This window comes from Eulemur rufifrons, chromosome 16 (assembly GCF_041146395.1).
Source record: "Eulemur rufifrons isolate Redbay chromosome 16, OSU_ERuf_1, whole genome shotgun sequence".
In the NCBI taxonomy this organism is placed as follows: domain Eukaryota; kingdom Metazoa; phylum Chordata; class Mammalia; order Primates; family Lemuridae; genus Eulemur; species Eulemur rufifrons.
In genome coordinates this window covers 9,105,109-9,123,725 of record NC_090998.1, presented here as the reverse complement: position 1 = coordinate 9,123,725, position 18,617 = coordinate 9,105,109, and positions in this window count along the sequence as shown.

Here is an 18,617-nt window from a genome sequence, read left to right as displayed (position 1 = left end):
TAATTAAATCTTTCATTATTCTAATGGAAAATAAGTGGTATCTTTTTAACTGAAGCTGGGGAAACTAAAGTAAAAAAAAACAGGTGTGTTTGTTCTGGTAGATTTCTTGAGTGTCCACTTTTCTTAAAAACATGCCAAATTTTCCATAGAAATCAAATTAATTATAATATTGAATTTACCTTATAAGGAAACTTATAATAAAATTTCGGTAAAGTAGATGTGCACTTACTGAAAGGGTGAATGAATGACCCAAGGGACACATTTCACACCCAGGCTATGTGGGAGCAACATGGCTGGTTTATTCACCCAGTGCGGGTGGGCTGAGTCCGAAAAGAGAGTCAGCACAGAAGGGGGTTTGGTTGAGGGTTTTTATAAACGGAGATAGCCGACTCCCTCCCACCTGCCCTGTTCAGTTCTTTGTTTCTGGGCCAAACTGGCAGGTGAAGAATTGCTTCCTGCTATGTGCAGTAGAGGATGGCGGGCAGAACAGCTGTTTGTAGTAAATTCTTCTTCAAACAACCAGCTCCTACTACCCCTTTGCCGCAGTCCAGTCGCATCCATCTTTCTGTTCTGGCGTCATCCTTAGCAGGAAAGCTAGGGGGGGACAGCCCTGGTCTCTCTCAGGGAGGGAGGGGGAAGGAACGTTGGCTGTAGCTGTCAGATCTACAAAGTCCAGGGACTCCCCAGACTCCAGCTATTGTTTTACAAACCTAAGTTTTGCATTAGCCACATTCTGTCCTATACATACTTTTCGGGTTCCCACCTGGAATAAACCTAACACTTACCCGGATAATTCAATGCCAAATTGAATTATATAAATTCAAGTACATACTCTAATGACCAAACTAACATCTCAATTCCTGTCCGTGCATGAAGATTTACAATACTTGTTAATGACACATTTTAATACATCAAAAACCAAAGTATAATTCATTTTGTGCCAATAACTTAGGAAAGAAATTACTTAGAAAAACAATATAGATAAATGCATCATTACAAACTAATATATAATAACAGTGAAATTTTGAAACATATGACACTTTGCGGGGGAAGACATGTAACGACACTAACAGAAGAGAAATCTGAAGAAAATAACACCACAATGGACAATATACATTCCCACCTCTTTGGAATAATATTCAGAGCAGCCTTCTAAGATGATTCAGGGTAAGGCTAAGTCCAACCAGTTAGTACAGAATTCATTCCAAACATGGACGTTTTCCTCCTTCTATATTTATTAGATCTGAAATCAAGCAATCTTAAAGCACATAATCTGTAAGAAAGTTTTACAATGAAACTGAGAAGTTAGGTTATATGTCACTGTCATTTGCTGTTGCAATATTAGATAATTAAATAAACTTTCTACATATTGGATATGATTCTGCTGAGATCAAGGAATTACATGCCTAACCATATTCTAGGCAGCTTAAAAAAAATATTGGTTCTACAAATCGAAGTCATGGCAAAAAAATGATACTTAGGAAGGCATTCAAGATCTACCATCTACTTATTATCAAAAAGACAAAAGGTAACAACAAGTGGCAGAAGTATGGAGAAAAGGAAAATAAAATCTTATTCACTATTGGTGAGGATGAAAATTGGTACAGCCAGTATGAAAAACAGTATGGCACCTCCTCAAAAAACTAAAAATAGAACTATCATGGAAAATATCATCCAAGTTTTGCATATATAATATATCCAAAGGAAATGAAATCAGCATTTCATAGAGATATCTGCACCCCATGTTTATTGTAACATTATTTATCATAGCCAAGATATGGAATCAACCTAAGTGTCCATCAGCAGATGAATGAATACAAAATGTATATATATTACATAATGAATTATTATTTAGCCATAAAAAGGAAGGCAATCTTGCCATTTGTGACACATGGATGAACCTAGAGGGTGTTAGGGTAAGTAAAATAAGCCAGACACAGAAAGACAAAACCATATTTCACTTATATGTGGAATCTAAAAAAGACAAATTCATAGGGGCAGAGAGTAGAATGGTGGTTGCCATGTGCTGAGAGTGGGGGACATGGGGAGATATTAGCCAAAGAGAACGAACTTGCAGTTATAATATGAATAAATTCTGGGGATCTAATGCACAGCATGGCAACTATAGTTAATAATATTGCACTGTTTACGTGAAATTTGATAAGAGAACAGATTTTATGTGCCCCATAGACACATGTATACACACATACACACATGCATGCACAAATGATATGGGTGGTGATGGATGTGTTAATTTGTGCTAATCATTACACAATGCATGCGTATATCAGATCATCACATTGTACACCTTGAATATATGCAATTTTTTTCAATTAAATAATTTTGAAATTAAAAAGGAAATTGATCTGCCATCTGTTTCTGATGTTACCATCGTCTATGTGCCTCTGTGAAGCCCTTTCTGCATGCACACTGACTCCTTATGATTGTCCAAACAAAACTGGACTCCTTCATTCCTTGCCTAGAAAACTCCTAGTAAGAATAGAAGTACTGCATTGAATGTTAATTCCCTTATGAATTTTTCCCCAAACCTCTTGCTCCTCATATTTGTAATCTACTTCTTCCCACTTTTCTGAAATATGATTTCATTCTTTGCTATATTATAGTCAGTTGTTTTTGTTTGTGAAGCTTGTTCCACTTCTCTCTTGACTGAAGTTGGACAAGTACCAAGACAGAAAAATTAAAGGAAGAAAAGAGACCATCCCTAACTTCATTTTAACAACACAAGCTAAGAAGTTACTCTTGGCAGAGTAATGATCTATTTATGTGGTAATAAAAGGATCTTGAGGCTGGACCGGTGGGATTCCTTCTGTTTATTTTCTATGCTACATGCTTGGATTTGAAATCTATTTATCTCTGCTTTACCTCCCTGCCCCACCCATTCCACAGAGTTCTTCAATATACATGGTATGAGCTAAAAGTAGGTATAGTAGAAAAGCATTTGTGGTGTGAAAACTAAAAATTTAAATATTCTGAATGCATTGGGTTAGGTTTTTTGTTTGTTTGTTTAACCAGTCTTTCCAATCCACTTATGTTTTGGTAGCCACCAATCAATTCTTCTCTTCATAATGCAGGTAAACGAGAATAACTTTTGCCTTTTATATCAAGCAGTTTGGGAAAGGGAAAACCCAAGAAGTATAAGTAAAAATATAATTCCAAAAAGTAATTTTGGGTTTTGAACATATATGAAACAACTAACTTATACTTGTCTGGTGGGATAGACTAACCTATGCCTTGGGAGCAATTCAAGTTTACTTCTGCAACCGTTTGCAATGAACTCCATTGTGCTACCTTATAGACTTATTATTTTTGCCCTTGTTTTTGTTTTTCTTTTGTGACTGCTTTTGTTTCCTTCCAACTGAGCAAAACAGCATAAAGGAACAAAAACAGTTCTGTGTCAATCAGAACAAGTTTTTCCATTTTGTCCCTTTGCAACACTTTCCTTCATAATAAATGATATTGGATAATTTATTTATTTATATGATTACTATTAACATTTTGTTACTGTTGCTACTGCTACTGTTATTATTAGGTCCTCTCTATGGGACTATGAGCTCCAGAGAGCAAGGACCTTCTTAGCATCATTAACCAACAAATGATTCTGGCACATAGTAGATGCTCAGTAAATGTTTATTACAGCTAAATAAATTATTACGTAATCAATTTTGTTTATCAGCTGGGCTCAGTGGGTGGTTCTTGCTCACGGTCTCTAATGTAGTTAGACTGAGGTGGTGATTGGGGCCGGTGTTATCTCAAAGCTTCCCCCAGTCACACATGTGACTGTGGGTTATGGCTGTTGCCTGAATCTCAGCAGGTTGACAGGAGTGGTTTTTCCAAAAGGCTTATTTTTCAAATAATAAAGTAGGAATACTACATGATTGGCAACATTTAGGAGGCATCTCACTAATAAAGCTAGAACTCAAGCCTGATCTCCAAGGCTTATGAAATCCATTGTACTGTTTATCGCAACACAATCTATCAGGGCCCTTTCAAAATAAACATTGGGACACTGTAAAATCAGAGTGCACTTTAGATTTGTTCTTTGCACTTCATGGAAAATTTCCAGTATTCTTCTTTGGGAATTGGGTAACTGACACATAGTTACCCAATTTCCAGACAAAGACATTCAAATAAGCATAAATGAAATTTCAATTCTGACTCAAATTGCTCTCCAGATAGCTTGCTTTCTTCATAAATTTATGTTCCAATATTTTTATTCATCAGTTTTGATTTTTAGGCTCGAAAGACAAAAAGCAATATTTAATTATTACTACTTTATTTGAATTTGTTGTTTGGTTCTAAATGAAGTGAAGACTATCAGATGATTGAGAATTACTTTATAGGGTAAGTGATTTTGTCCAAATGGCAATGGAGGGGTGGATTTAAATATAGAATGAAAGTACTGTGATAACAATTATCTTTGCCTATTTTTTCACTGATGTATCCTAAGAACCTAGAGAAATGTCTACACGTGGTAGGCACGCAGTGAACATTGAATGAATGATGATGCTAAAAGAAAAATAAATATTCCTTGTCAGAGTTTAAACTCTCTAATAGGAAAATGGTAGGTATTTAATACAACCATTTTTCAGTAGACGCTTTTGTTCATTTTTTTTCTGATAGAATGCCCTCATTTTACTCTTTATCTGTTGAAAGCTATGAATATGTTTTAAAAACTCAAATTGTCTGTCTTCTATGGAAATGACTGTGATTGCTTTAGATTTCAGTAAATGCTGTTTCTGTGAAATCTTATTGCACTCTCAATCTTAGTCATAAATTTTGTATTAAATATATTTCCAATTTTCTATTTCAATTTTGTTATTATGCTAAGACAAATGTGTTACTGAAAGCTCAGCCACTTGTCCAGGAAGCTCAATCAGAACAAGGACAAGTGATTTGAGGAGGAAGGAAAAAGACATTTACTTCAAAAACAAAGGAGGAAATATGGTAGGCCTTCTTGTCTCAAAATCCCAAATTTCCCAAACATAGGCAGAAATAAAGAGCTTTTAAAGGAAGGATTCTCAGCTTCAGGCAATTACTGTGGTTAACTATTCTAATTGCCCCATCTCTGCCAGAGACAAAGCCTGTGAACTCTGCCAGCTGCCTACCTGGAGGGCTGGTGCCACCTGGGAGTTTTAACAAAAGACTTAACTTGCCTCGGGGATGCAGGCCAGAATGCAGTTCTCAAAAAGAGTGGGGGAAGTGTTAAGGAGACAGAAAATCTCTTTGCCATATTTTTTTCAGGCCATTCCCTCTGTTATATATTCCCCACTCTCAATATTTCCCTTCCATATCTATGGGAGGAGGGACGACATAGTCATCCAGCTACTTCCTGCTGAAATGGGGGCAACATTTAAGATGGAAGGTTTATATTTATGTATGTCATTGCAAAGCTTTGGCAGTATATTTACAACAACAGAAGAAAAAGAAATCACTATAGCAGTGATGATTGGCAAGGCAAAATGGACTGACACCTTGTACACGATGTCCAATACAAGGCTGGGCAGGAAAGCACCCTGTAGGCGATCGAGAGACCATCTTCTGCAAATTCAGAAATCGTATGCAGATGGCAAATACAGATCAACAGAAGAGGTGACAGCCCGGGGAAATCCTCACTAAGGAGTTGTCTCTCCATCCTATAGAGAGAACAAATAATCAAAGAAAGGTTAGCAAAAAAATTTTCATTTTTTTCCCTCCCTTAAACAGTTACTTTAGATTGCCTAAAGGCTGGTCCCTCCACTGGGGGTTTGGTTCTCTTCTTCCATGGGACTCCTCTTTACTATGGAATGATGGATCCACGGTTTCATCTCTGACAACTTCAAGGAGGTGTGAGCTGTTAGAAGCACTTCATAGGGTCTCTTCCACTTCTTTGTTTCCAACCAGGGTGAAGGCCTGAAAGAGGCAAACTCATACACACTGGTTAGTACCTGACCCACTCATTTGGCGTATTGTTTTACCCTGTTTTTTTTACTCATAGTCGTATTACCATACTTACCTCAGGGTGCTAGGAAAGGTCTCTCATAAACTATGTCTTAGAGGCTTAACTTAAGCCTGCTTCTGAGGGATATCCTTATTCAGAGGGGGACAAACAGCAATACCCTATTCTACTTTTCTGACTTGCTGAGTTATCTCTGATTCCAAAGCATGCCCATTACTGCTTTGTATGGAGGAGGGAAGCCTAAGAACATCTTGAAGGTTGAATCTGCTATATAGAAAAGGCTCATCAGGTTCCCACTGAGGCTCCACTCAAATTTCATGGGCAACCACAGGACATTGTGCAGTAGATCCAGGTACAGACCACAGGAAGCAACACCACTATGGAGTAGCCAGGAGCACCTTGGGCTCCTGGGCCTTGTTGATAATGGGGCTGTCTGAGCCTGGATGGTTTCTAGGTTCCTTCGTTCTTGGCTGTGGAGCTTCCTCGCTGTAAAAGGAAGGGCTGTTGAACTGTCTCCACAGCTGCCTGTCTATGGTGTCCATCACCAGCATGCCCTTTTCTATCTACTTGGCCTCTTTCCCAGGACTGCTGATGTTCATCATCTGTTGTCCTCCAAGGCTTCATACATGTACAGGAACCCAGCAAAGGCCATGTCCCAGGCCAGCAGCTCCTAGTAGGAGCCCATCTTGGAGCTTTGGATGCTCTGTCCATTCGCAGCCTGAAAACATATCTACTAATACCAAGTGAAACTGTCAATCGTCAAAAGGATTGAGCCCCCTACATGTTGGGCTCCCTGTGCAGTGGGTCGCCTTTCTGTCCTTGGACCATCTTGAGAACATCAACAGTTTGTTGCACACAGGATCTTTCCAAAGTCTCACCAAATCTATTAAAGGAAGTACGTGAACAGTCCCTTGTAAATGAGGTTTTCCCAAATGAGTTTCCCCAAATCCATTAAGGCATCACACCTCTAATGTGTGTGCCTCAAAAGAGGCCAGACCAAGGTTCCAAGCAGGAGAACAAGGCCATGAGAAATTTGTCTCCACTTAACTGTGCTATCTTGAACAGCACAGAGTCTCAGTCTTTAGCTTTAAATGGGATCTAAATCTTAGCTGGGGAATCAATAGACATACTGTATCAATGACAGAGTGATTTCTCTACATGCTTCCACTTATCATCATCATTTTACTGTTGACGTTCTATGGTCTTCTGTTATTCAAGGAAAAATAAATTTCTCTTGTGCATTTTCTTCAGCCCATATCTACCACTTTGAATTAAATGAGTGTTGGGTCTATCATCCTCCATCTGATCCTGCTGTCAAGCATTTAATAAGTATTCCTTTAAAACATACGTTCTCAGCAGGAATGACATCTGTTGCATCTCAGCAGGTGCAAATCTGTTCTTAGGAAGAGAAAATGTCTTATCCTTTTTCTGTATAAACGTGATTCTACACACAGTACATAAACAGCTATGCATCTAAGTGGTATTAAAATTTCTTGGCAATTACAAACAAAATGTCTAAAAAAGCTCTTTAGGGAATAATATTGAAAAAAGGTTGACAAATGTTGCTTAAATATTTCAGAAGGAAGGTTTTCTTTTAGAGGCCCTATCTGGTACTTAAACTATCTTTACATTATTTATTCCAACCTTTACTCATATGAAAATTGGGCCTTAACCCCACTCAACCAAATGCTTCTATTGAAGTCATTATTATATCCTTATCTGCTATATCCAGCCCATTGGAAGTGGGTACTAATTTCAAGACTATCATTGCTTTAGTAGCCTGCCTTTTATTATTTCAGAAACATCCCAGCCTAGTTTGCAGGAATTATCTGACAGTACTCAGAAAATCTGACCACCTGAGGCACTGTAGAAGTGAGGGGAAACTTACCCTTTCCCCCAAAAGTTTGTCGAAGGATCAGCTCACAATTAAGGCAGATTAATGAGAGAAAGGTTTATTTACCGCTCACACGGGGAGAATCACAGAGTGATTATCCAATATCCCAATGAAGTGCAGATATTTTTATACCTGTCCTTTTGGAGGGGAGAAGAAGATAAGGAGATGAGGAGATAAGGTAATCCTGTTTAGGAGCAATAAATGATTACTTGGGAGGTTAAATGGATGGGGAAACAGATTGACTTGTAAATGATTCTCTTTGTAAATTAAATTAACCTGAGACACAGGTATAATAAATTATTTGGGCCAGGTCTAGTTGTATTTTTGATCTTCTTCCCTGTAATATATTGAGATAACAGGGTGAGGAAAGGAAGTCAATTGTTCTTTTTATATTTTGATCGGTCAGTCTGGTTTATGGAGGTAGAGGGAAAGCCCCCTTCCAATGCTTTCCCCACCCCCAGTGCTTTTTCATCTTCAATGGCCTTTAATTCGAAATATTCTTTATACCAAGGAGTCATATTTTGGGGTGAAATTTTCTGAGCTCCTTGAGCATCAGTGATTGACTCACTCCTGTTAAAATGAAGGATACTTATACTACCAACGGGGGCTGTGTCCTTCTGCAGTATTTCTGAAACCACCCTTCAATAACAGTGTGCAAGGCAAGAACTGTGGTAACTCCCTAGCTAAAAATAATGATAATAATTAGTAACTCTCCCCTATAATTGCCACTCTGGACCCACTTCCCCCTGTAGCTGATGTCCATAAAGATTCTTAGCGTTCTCCATAGATAACATCACCTTTTCAAAACCTAAAGGTAGTTTTTAAGATATTTTCCAGGCCCCACATTCCAGTGGATTGATTGGCCCATGCAGACCAGTGACTCCACTGGAATTATGACCCCAGGGACTGGAGCAATGCAAGTTGATGATTTCTACATCACCATAATTTTGCCCCAGTTAACAGACCTAATTGCCTAATCCCTTGCCTGCCAAACTATCCTTAAAATCCCTGTTTCCCAAACGACGAAAAATGGCAAAGTAAAGGTGACCTCCTGGTTCCCTGCTCCCAGAGAAAGAGGTGAAAAAAAAAGGGTGAATCGGAGATAGGATCACAAAGTCTGGAGAACGTGAGATAAACAATAGAAAATAGAGCATGGGACAGCTGTGCCTGCCGGGCCAGCGAGTGAGGTGGGATCCGACACACAGGAGAACCTCCTGCTTCCCCACTGACCACCACACCCACTCAGACAGGGACCGGCCTGAAGTCGGTGCAAAATCGTGGCAGGAGACGGACGTTGGGCCCTGTGGAGAGGAGACAATAGTGGGAAACATCTTGAACTCCCTGGAGCTCTGTGCTAGGACTGCACTGGGCGGGGGGAGCTGGTCTGAGCTACCACTTGAGGGAGTTAGGAGACAGGCACCTCGCCTCTGGGGGTCAGCGGGACCAGAACAATGGAGGTGAACACTAAAAAGCGGACTCTATCCTGGAAACCACTGTGGGTGATTAGGCCAGCTCAGGGCGGGTCAGAAAGTGCGAGACCTCCTGCCAGACAGGCATGAGATTGTGGGAGGGCGACACACAAGAGACAATGGGCATCCTGTTGACTTAGCTCCCTGATCCGGGGGCGTCTGCCAACTCCTGAAGAGTCGCCCCCAGCACTAGCGCTCTGAGAGTCTGTGGCCTCCATTTTGGGGTCCACAACCCAGACGCTGTGGCGCGCTATGGTTTGGGGCAGCACCCTTCCTCCAGCCCAGGGACTCTCGCGACAGGCTCTGCCCTTCTGCGACCCATTGTCAGCTAGCTGGGCCTGTTTACATGGGTGAATTTTGACTGTTTCCCCGGTCGTGGGAGGCTCCCGCCAGTGGGATTCCCAGGCGCTGGGGCGCTGAGTGGTCTCGGGCATTACTCCTCCCTGTAGTGCAGTGACTTTCCCACAGAAAGTGGTGGGCTCCACCCCTGGAGGTAGGAAAACGAAAGAAAAGCCACTTTCCCTGTGTGACTGGCGTGAATCTGCGGGGCCTTGGTACAGATCAATAGTTGACAGCCCAGAGATTTGGCCTATCAGACTAGCTTAGGTCATCTAGTAAGATCATAACTCTGGGGCCTGCTCTCTGCATCTGGGCGACTGCCAACAGTGGGGTTCGAGATCAGGGAAGGAAAATCCTGGCCAGAGGCCGCAGCAGGTGCACCAAGTAACCCCGCCCATCAGGAACAGCCTCCCAAGTGTGGTGGAAGAACCCTGAATAACATATTAGTGGCTCCCCCTAGCGGCAGATCAAGCAACCATAGAAGCACACTCATACAGCCTGGTAGGCAGCAACTGGGATCTGCCTTGCTCCTCCCACCACTTTAGGAGGGAATAGGGTACAAGTAACTGTTGAGAGGGGCAAGATCCTTCCTAAAGATAGGGGCATTAGTATTCCTCACCTAGGGACCAGAAACCAACACAGAGGCATCAGATTACCTCCATATCTGGCTCCTCCACACAATCTACAATGAATGACAGAGAGGATAACCCCATAGCTCAACACAGTGCCCTCCATCTCAAGCTATTAGAGGGCAGTGGAGTTATAAATACAGGTGCAATTCACTACATGGGAGCTTAAACTGGAGGAACAAACTCACTAATCTCCACTGGCAAGAGGTGAAGACAACAGGTCAGAGATAACACAACTTGCCAAAATACCTCTAAGGCAATATAAGACCAGCATGCCTCCTCCCACCACTGTTAAGGAACGTCCCTTGGGGGCTTGAAGTTAAGGACACAAACCAGTCCTAGCACTCCCAGTTCTCAATCAATTACCCTGATGAGAAAGAACCAGAGAAAGAACACAGAGAATATGAAAGAGCAGAGAGAAAAATCACCCTCAAAGAAATCATGAGACCCTCAAAATCAGATATTAATTTAAATGAAGTGATTAAATTGATGGAGGAAGAATTCTGAATATGGATTGTAAAGAAACGCAATGGAATTGAATGGAAAATAGAAACCCAACACAAAGAAACCATGACAAAAATACAGGAAATGAATGAAAAATTCTCTAAAGAAATTGCAATGTTACAAAAAACCCAAAGAGAAATCCTGGAAATGAAAGAGGTATTCAAGGAACTTCAAAACACAGTGGAAAGCCTTAAAAATAGAATGGATCACACAGAGGAGTGAATCTCAGAGCTTGAAGATAATGCCTATGTGCTAAATAAATCAGATGAAGAAAAAGAACACAGAAGCAAGAGACAAGAACAGAACATACAAGAAATATGGGATTATGGAAAGAAACCAAATATAAGAATTCTAGGCATCTCAGAGAGGGAAGAAGAAAACACACAAGGGCTGGAAAATCTATTTCTTGGAATACTGGAGGAAAATATGCCTGTCCTGGCCATAAACCCAGATATCCAGATACAAGAAGCACACAGAATTCCTGGGAGACTCAACATGAAGAGGCAAACACCAGGTCACATAATTATCAGACTGGCCAAAGTAAACATGACAGAGGAAATCCTTCACACAGTAAAACAAAAACAACAGATAACCTACAAAGGAAAACCTATCAGACTAACTGCAGACTTCTCAAATGAAACCCTATAAGCCCAAAGGGACTGGGGACCCATGTTCAATCGTTTTAAACAGAACAATGGCCAACCTAGAATTCTTTACCCAGCAAAACTGAGCTTCATCTATGTGGGAGAAATAAAGACTGTTCCAGACAAGCAATCACGGATGGAATTTGTGAAGAAGAAACCTGCTCTGCAAGAAGTACTCAGACCTGCATTATACACTGAAGAATGCAATAGACACTCACCAAATTAATGACATTCAAAAGTTAAAGTCTAGAATCCAGATTCCACAATGGCTTGACAGAACTTACCCAACAATATGAACAGAAATCTACCACAAATATCAATCCTCTCTATAAATGTGAATGGCTTGAATTGTCCTTTGAAGAGACATAGACTGGCTGAGTGAATAAAAAATTATAAGCCAAGTATTGGTTGTCTCCAGAAAATGCATCTAACTCACAAAGATGCTTTCAGACTCAAGGTCAAGGGTTGGAAAACAAACTTTTAGGCAAATGGAAACCAAAAGAGAGCAGGGGTAGCAATTCTGATTTCATACAGCATAAATTTTAAAATAGCAAAAGTGAAGAAAGACAAAGATGGTCACTATATAAAGGTGAAAGGAAAAATCCAACAAGAACACTTAACAATTCTTAATATCTATGCACCCAACACAGGATCACCCAGATATATAAAGCAAACCTTGTATGAACTAAATAGCATGATACACAGTAATGTCATAGTAATGGGGGATTTCAACACCCCACTGTCTGAAATGGACAGATCCTCCAAACAAAAAATAGGGAAAGAAATAATGGACTTAAACAGAGCTCTAGAACAAAGGGGTCTAACAGACATCTGCAGAACATTCCACCCAAATAAAGCCGAATATATATTCTTCTCATCAACTCATGGAACTTTCTCCAAATCAACCACATCCTAGGCCATGAATCAGACCTCAACAAATTTAAAAAAATAGAAATTTTACCACGTATCTCCTTGGACCATAGTGGTATAACACTGGAGATCAATTTGACAGAAATGTTCACTACTTCACAAAGTCATGGAAATTAAACAATCTATTGCTGAATGACTGCTGGGTGAAGGAAGAGATTCAGGCAGGATCAACAAATTCTTTGAATGAAATGATAACAGGGACACAAGCTATCCAAACCTGTGGGATACAGCAAAAGCATTCCTGAGATGAAAACCAATAGCATTAAATGGTCACATCCAAAAGACAGAAAACTCACAAATCAACAAACTAATAAACCATCTCAAGGAACTGGAAAAGGAAGAGCAAATTAATTCTAGACCTAGCAGAAGAAAGGAAATAACTGAGATTAGAGCAGAACTAAATGAAATTGAGAACAAAAGAACTATACAGAAGACCAATAAAACCAAAAGTTGGTTTTTTGGAAAGATAAACAAAATTGACAGCCCTCTTGCTAGATTGACAAGAACTAGAAAGGAAAGGACTTTAATAAACTCAATCAGAAATAAAAAAGGAGAGATCACTACAGACATCATGGAAATACAAAACCTTATATTTGAATGCTATAAAAATCTACATGCCCAAAAGCTACAAAATATGGAGGAAATGGACAGACTCTTGGAGACACACAACCTCCCTAAGCTCAATCAGGAGAAAATAGAACTCCTGAACAGACAAATATCAAGTGCAGAAATTGGAGCAGCAATAAAAAATATTCCAAAAAAAAAAAAAAGTTCCGGACCAGATGAGTTCACACCTGAATTTTACCAAACACACAAAGAAGAACTCATGCCTATACTGCAGAAATTATTCCAAAACATTAAGAAGGATGATATCCTCCCTAACTCATTCTATGAAGCCAATATCACCTTGATACCAAAGCTGGGAAAGGATGTAACAAAAAAGAAAACTACAGACCAATATCCCTCATCAATATAGATGCAAAAATTCTCAACAAAATTTTAGCAAAGCGAATCCAACAGCACATGAAAAAAATAATTCACCACAACCAGGTGGGCTTTATCCCAGGAATGTAAGGCTGGTTCAACATATGCAACTCTATAAATGTAATTCACCACATAAATAAAAGCAAGAACAAAGACCACATGATTCTCTCAATAGATGCAGAAAAAGCATTTGATAAAATCCAGCACACATTTATGATAAAAAACCTCAACAAAATATGAATAGATGAGACATTCCTTAAAATTATTAAGGCCATATATGATAAACCCATGGCCAATATTATATTGAATGGGGAAAAATTTAAAGCAGTCCCACTTAGAACTGGAACCAGACAAGGTTGCCCACTATCTCCACTTCTATTCAACACAGTGCTGGAAGTCCTTGCCAGAGCAATCAGACAAGAGAAGGTAATTAAGGGTGTCTGAATGGGGGAAGAAGAGGTCAAACTCTCACTATTCACTGATGATATGCTATTATACCTAGAAAATCCCAAGGATTCATCCAGGACACTCCTGGAATTGATAAACAAATTCAGTAAAGTCTCAGGATACAAAATTAATGTACACAAATTAGTGGCATTCATATACGCCAATAACAGTCAAGCCAAAAATCAAATCAAAGGTGCAACACCTTTCACAACAGCATCAAAGAAAACTAAATATTTAGGAATATATCTAACAAAGGAGGCGAGAGATATTTATAGGGAGAACTATGAAACACTGAAAAAGAAATTATAGATGATGTGCACAGATGGAAATCCCTACCATGCTCATGGATTGGTAAAATCAATATTGTTAAAATGTCCATTCTACCTAAAGTGATCTACAGAATTAACGCAGTCCCTATCAAAATTCCACCATCATTCTTTACAGATTTAGAAACAATAATTCTATGCTTCATCTGGAATCAGAGAACACCTTGTATAGCCAAAACAATCTTAAGCAAAAAGAACAAATTAGGAGACATCAGTCTGCCAGACTTGAATCTTTACTACAAGGCTATAGTAACCAAAACAGCATGGTACTAGCACAGAAACAGAGATATAAACCTTTGGAATAGGATGGAGATCTCATATATAAAACCATCCTCATATTGTCATCTAGTCTTCAACAAAGCAGAAAAAAGTATACATTGGGGAAAAGAATCTCTATTCAATAAGTGGTGCTGGGAAAACTGGATATCCACATGCAGAAGATTGAAACTGGATCCCCACCTCTCACCTCTCACAAAAATCAACTCATGTTGGATAATAGACTTAAACCTAAGGCGTGAAAACTTAAGAATTCTGGAAGAAAATGTGGGGAAGACTCTTTTAGACATCAGCCTAGGTAAAGAATTTATAAAGAAGACCCCCAAAGCAATCACAGCTACAATAAAAATAAACAAATAGGACCTGATCAAATTAAAAAGCTTCTGCACAGCCAAGGAAACTGTCCTTAGAGCGAATAGACAACCTACAGAATGGGAAAAAATATTTGCTTTGTACACATTTGATAAAGGGCTGATAAAAAGAATCTGTATAGAACTTAAGAAAATCAACAAGAAAAAATCAAACAACTCCATCAATAAATGGACAAAGGACATGAACAGACACTTTTCAAAAGAAGACAGACTAATGGCCAACAAACATATAGAACAGTGCTCAACATCTCTAATCATTAAGGAAATGCAAATCAAAACTACAATGTGATATCGCCTAACTCCAGTGAGAATGGCCTCTATCAAAAAGTCCCAAAATAACAAATGCTGGCATGGATGTGGAGAGATTGGAACACTCTTACACTGCTGGTGGGACTGCAAATTAGTACAACCCCTGGGGAAAGTAATTTGGAGATACCTCAAAGAGCTAAAAATAGAAATACCATTTGATCCAGCAATCCCAATACTAGGCATCTGTCCAAAGGAAAAAAAGACATTCTATAATAAAGACATCTGTACTCAAATGTTTATAGCAGTACAATTTACAATTGCAAAGATACGGAAACAACCCAGATGCCCATCAATACATGAGTGGATTAATAAAATGTGGTATATGTATACCATGAAATACTACTCAACTACAAAAAACAATGGTGTTCTAGCACCTCTTATATTATCCTGGATAGAGATTGAGCCCATCCTTCAAAGTGAGGTATCACAAGGATGGAAAAACATGCACCACATGTACTCACCATCAAATTGGTACTAATTGATCACCACCAAGGTGCTCACATGGTAGTAATACTCACTGGGTGCTGATCAGGTGGGGCAGTGGGGGGATAGGGCTTAGAGGGATGGGAGAAACCCACAGCTAACGGAAATGGGGCACACTGTATGGGAGAAGGTCACGCTTGTAGCCCTGGCTTGAGCGAGGCAAATGCATTTCATGTAACCAAAATATTTGTACCTCCATAATATCCTGAATTAACAAAAAAAGAAAAAAGCATTCAAATTGGTAAAAACAAGAAAAAAAAAAAGAACCCTGTCTCCCAATTTCTCAAGGAGGTGGATTTGAGAAATTTCTCCTGTGTCCCCTCTTAGCGCTATACAGAATGAAGAGACTTTCTCGTACATAAAACCTCCTGACTCAGGATATTGGCTGTTTCTTGAGCAGTGGACAAATGAACCTAGTTGGGTGGCCACACTGCTTCTTATGTGGACATTGCTTCTGTTCTGGAAACTCAACAGACCTTTTAAAATCCATTAGCCAAATTTGATATAGTTCTTTATTTCCCCTTAAGGAACCCCCAAGGGAGTGTTTATGCTATAGCAAACACTTGTTTTGGCACTTCATAAATACAAATAGTCAAGTAAATAGACCATGATGTAAGCTAAAAGGAAAAGCCATCTGATTCTCTGAAATAGTCCCAGAAATATGCTGAGCTGTTTTAATGTCCTGGGTGTAGATATCTAGGTCCCTGGCTTCACGGTCTATTGAGAAGACTAAAACAACTTTGAAACTAAGTATCTGTGTTGCAGTTGGCTGTTTTCATCCTACCCAAAGTCTTAGGTGCTATTGCCCAGACATTGTCACATTACATGATTCAACAACTTGTCTTGTTCTTGTGACAAAAGTCGAATGAAAGACTAACTCTAGTCCAATTACAAACAACATTTTTTGCGAAATATCCTAATTCACAGAATGTGAGCAATGATGAAGATCTGGGTATCACAGATTAATGTCCTGTGGCTTGAATTCATCTGCCTTTTACCCACAACAGGGGGATTGAGAAAAAGTACCACATTTGAGAGTTCTTAGCTGATGTTCCCTGCTGAACATAATAATTTCACAGAAGACAAACATTACACAAGGTCACTCTGGGACTATGATGGAGTGAGACAAATGCAAGGCTTATATATGCTTAATCATATCTAAGCACAGACATAAATCAGAACATTGTGCAAACTGCAAAAATAACCAAATATCTCCCTCTCCTGGTGACTGTTGTTTCTTTCCCAATTACAGCTTTGGTCCTGCTACATTCTTCCTATATTAGAACTATTAAGAAACCTTCAGTGGCTGGGCACGGTGTCTCATGCCTGTAATTCTAACACTCTGTGAATCTGAGGCAGGAGGATCGTTTGAGCTCAGGAGTTCAAGATCAGCCTGAACAAGAGCGAGACTCTGTCTCTACTGAAAATAGAAAAAATTAGCTGGGCATTGTGGCATGTGCCTGTAGTCCCAGCTACTTGGGAGGCTGAGGCAGGAGGATCACTTGAACCTAGGAGTTTGAGGTTGCTGTGAGCTAGGCTGATGCCACAACACTCTAGCCCAGGGGACACAGTGAAACTCTGTTTCAAAAAAAAAGAAAGAAATAAAGAAAAAGAAACTTTCATCAATTGCATAGGCTCATACATGCGAAAGGGAAAAAAAAAAAAAAACCTCCACAAAGTTTACTCAAGTGAAGTTTTAATTATCTTTATTATTTCTTTTCCTCTAATTTTGAGTTTGGTTTGTTCATGCTTTTGTAGTTCCTTGTGGTGCATCCTTAGGCTGTTTATTTGGAATCTCTCTACTTTTTCAATGTAGGCATTGATTGCAATAAACTTTCCTCTTATCACTGCTTTTGTGGTATCCTATAGGTTTTGGTATGTTGTGTTTTGATTTTCATTTGTTTCAAGAAATGTTTTGATTTTCTCAATTACTTCATTGACCCAATAGTCATTCAGTAGCATGTTGTTTAATTTTCTTATATATGTTCAGTTTCTAAAGTTTATTTTGTTATTAATTCTAGTTTTATTCCATTGTGGTCTGAGAAGATACTTGATATGATTTCTGCTATTAAAATTTGTTGAGACTTATTTTGTAGCCTAACATATGGTCTATTCTGGAGAATGTTCCATGTGCTGATGAAAAGAATGTGTATATTGTGGCTGTTGGATGAAATGATACATAAATATCTATTAAGTCCGTTTGGTCTAAAGTGCAGTTTAAATCCAATGTTTCTTTGGTAATTTTCTGTCTAGATGATCTGTGTGATGCTGACAGTGGGGTATTGAAGTTCTCAACTATTATTGTATTGGAGTATATGTCTCCCTTTAGATCTAATAATATTTGCTACATATATCTGGGTGCTCCAGTGCTGGGTGCATGTACGTTTAGAATTATTATATCCTCTTGCTGAATTATCTCTTCATTATTATGTAATGATATTCTTTATCTCTTTTTTTCTGTCTTTTATTTGAGACAAGGTCTTCCTCCGTTTCTTGGGCTAGAGTGCAGCAGTGTGATCATAGCTCACTGCAATCTCCAACTCCTGGGCTCAAGTGATCCTCCCACCTCAGCCTCCTGAGTAGCGAGGGCCACAGGCATGTGCCACCACACCTGTCTAGTTTTTAAAATTTTTTGTAGAGATGGTGTCTTTCTGTTGCCTAGGCCTGGCATCAACGGATCCTCCTAGCTCAGCCTCCCAAAGTGCTAGGATTACAGGCATGAGCCACCACATCAAGTCTCTTTTTTCTGTTTTAGACTTAAAGTTTGTTTCTTCTGATATAAGCATAGCTACTCCTATTTGCTTTTGTTTTCCATTTGCATGGAATATCTTTTTCCATCCTTTTATTTTCAGTCTGTATAGGTCTTTACAGGTAAATTGAGTTTCTTGTTGGCAGCATGTAGTTGGGTCATGTTTTTCTTTTTTAAATTCATTCAGCCAGTCTATAGCTTTTAAGTGAAAAGTTTAATTCATTTACATTCAAGGTTATCTTTGAATATGTGAGGGCTTATTCCTGTCATTTAATAATTGTTATTGGTTGTTTCATGTATCCTGTGT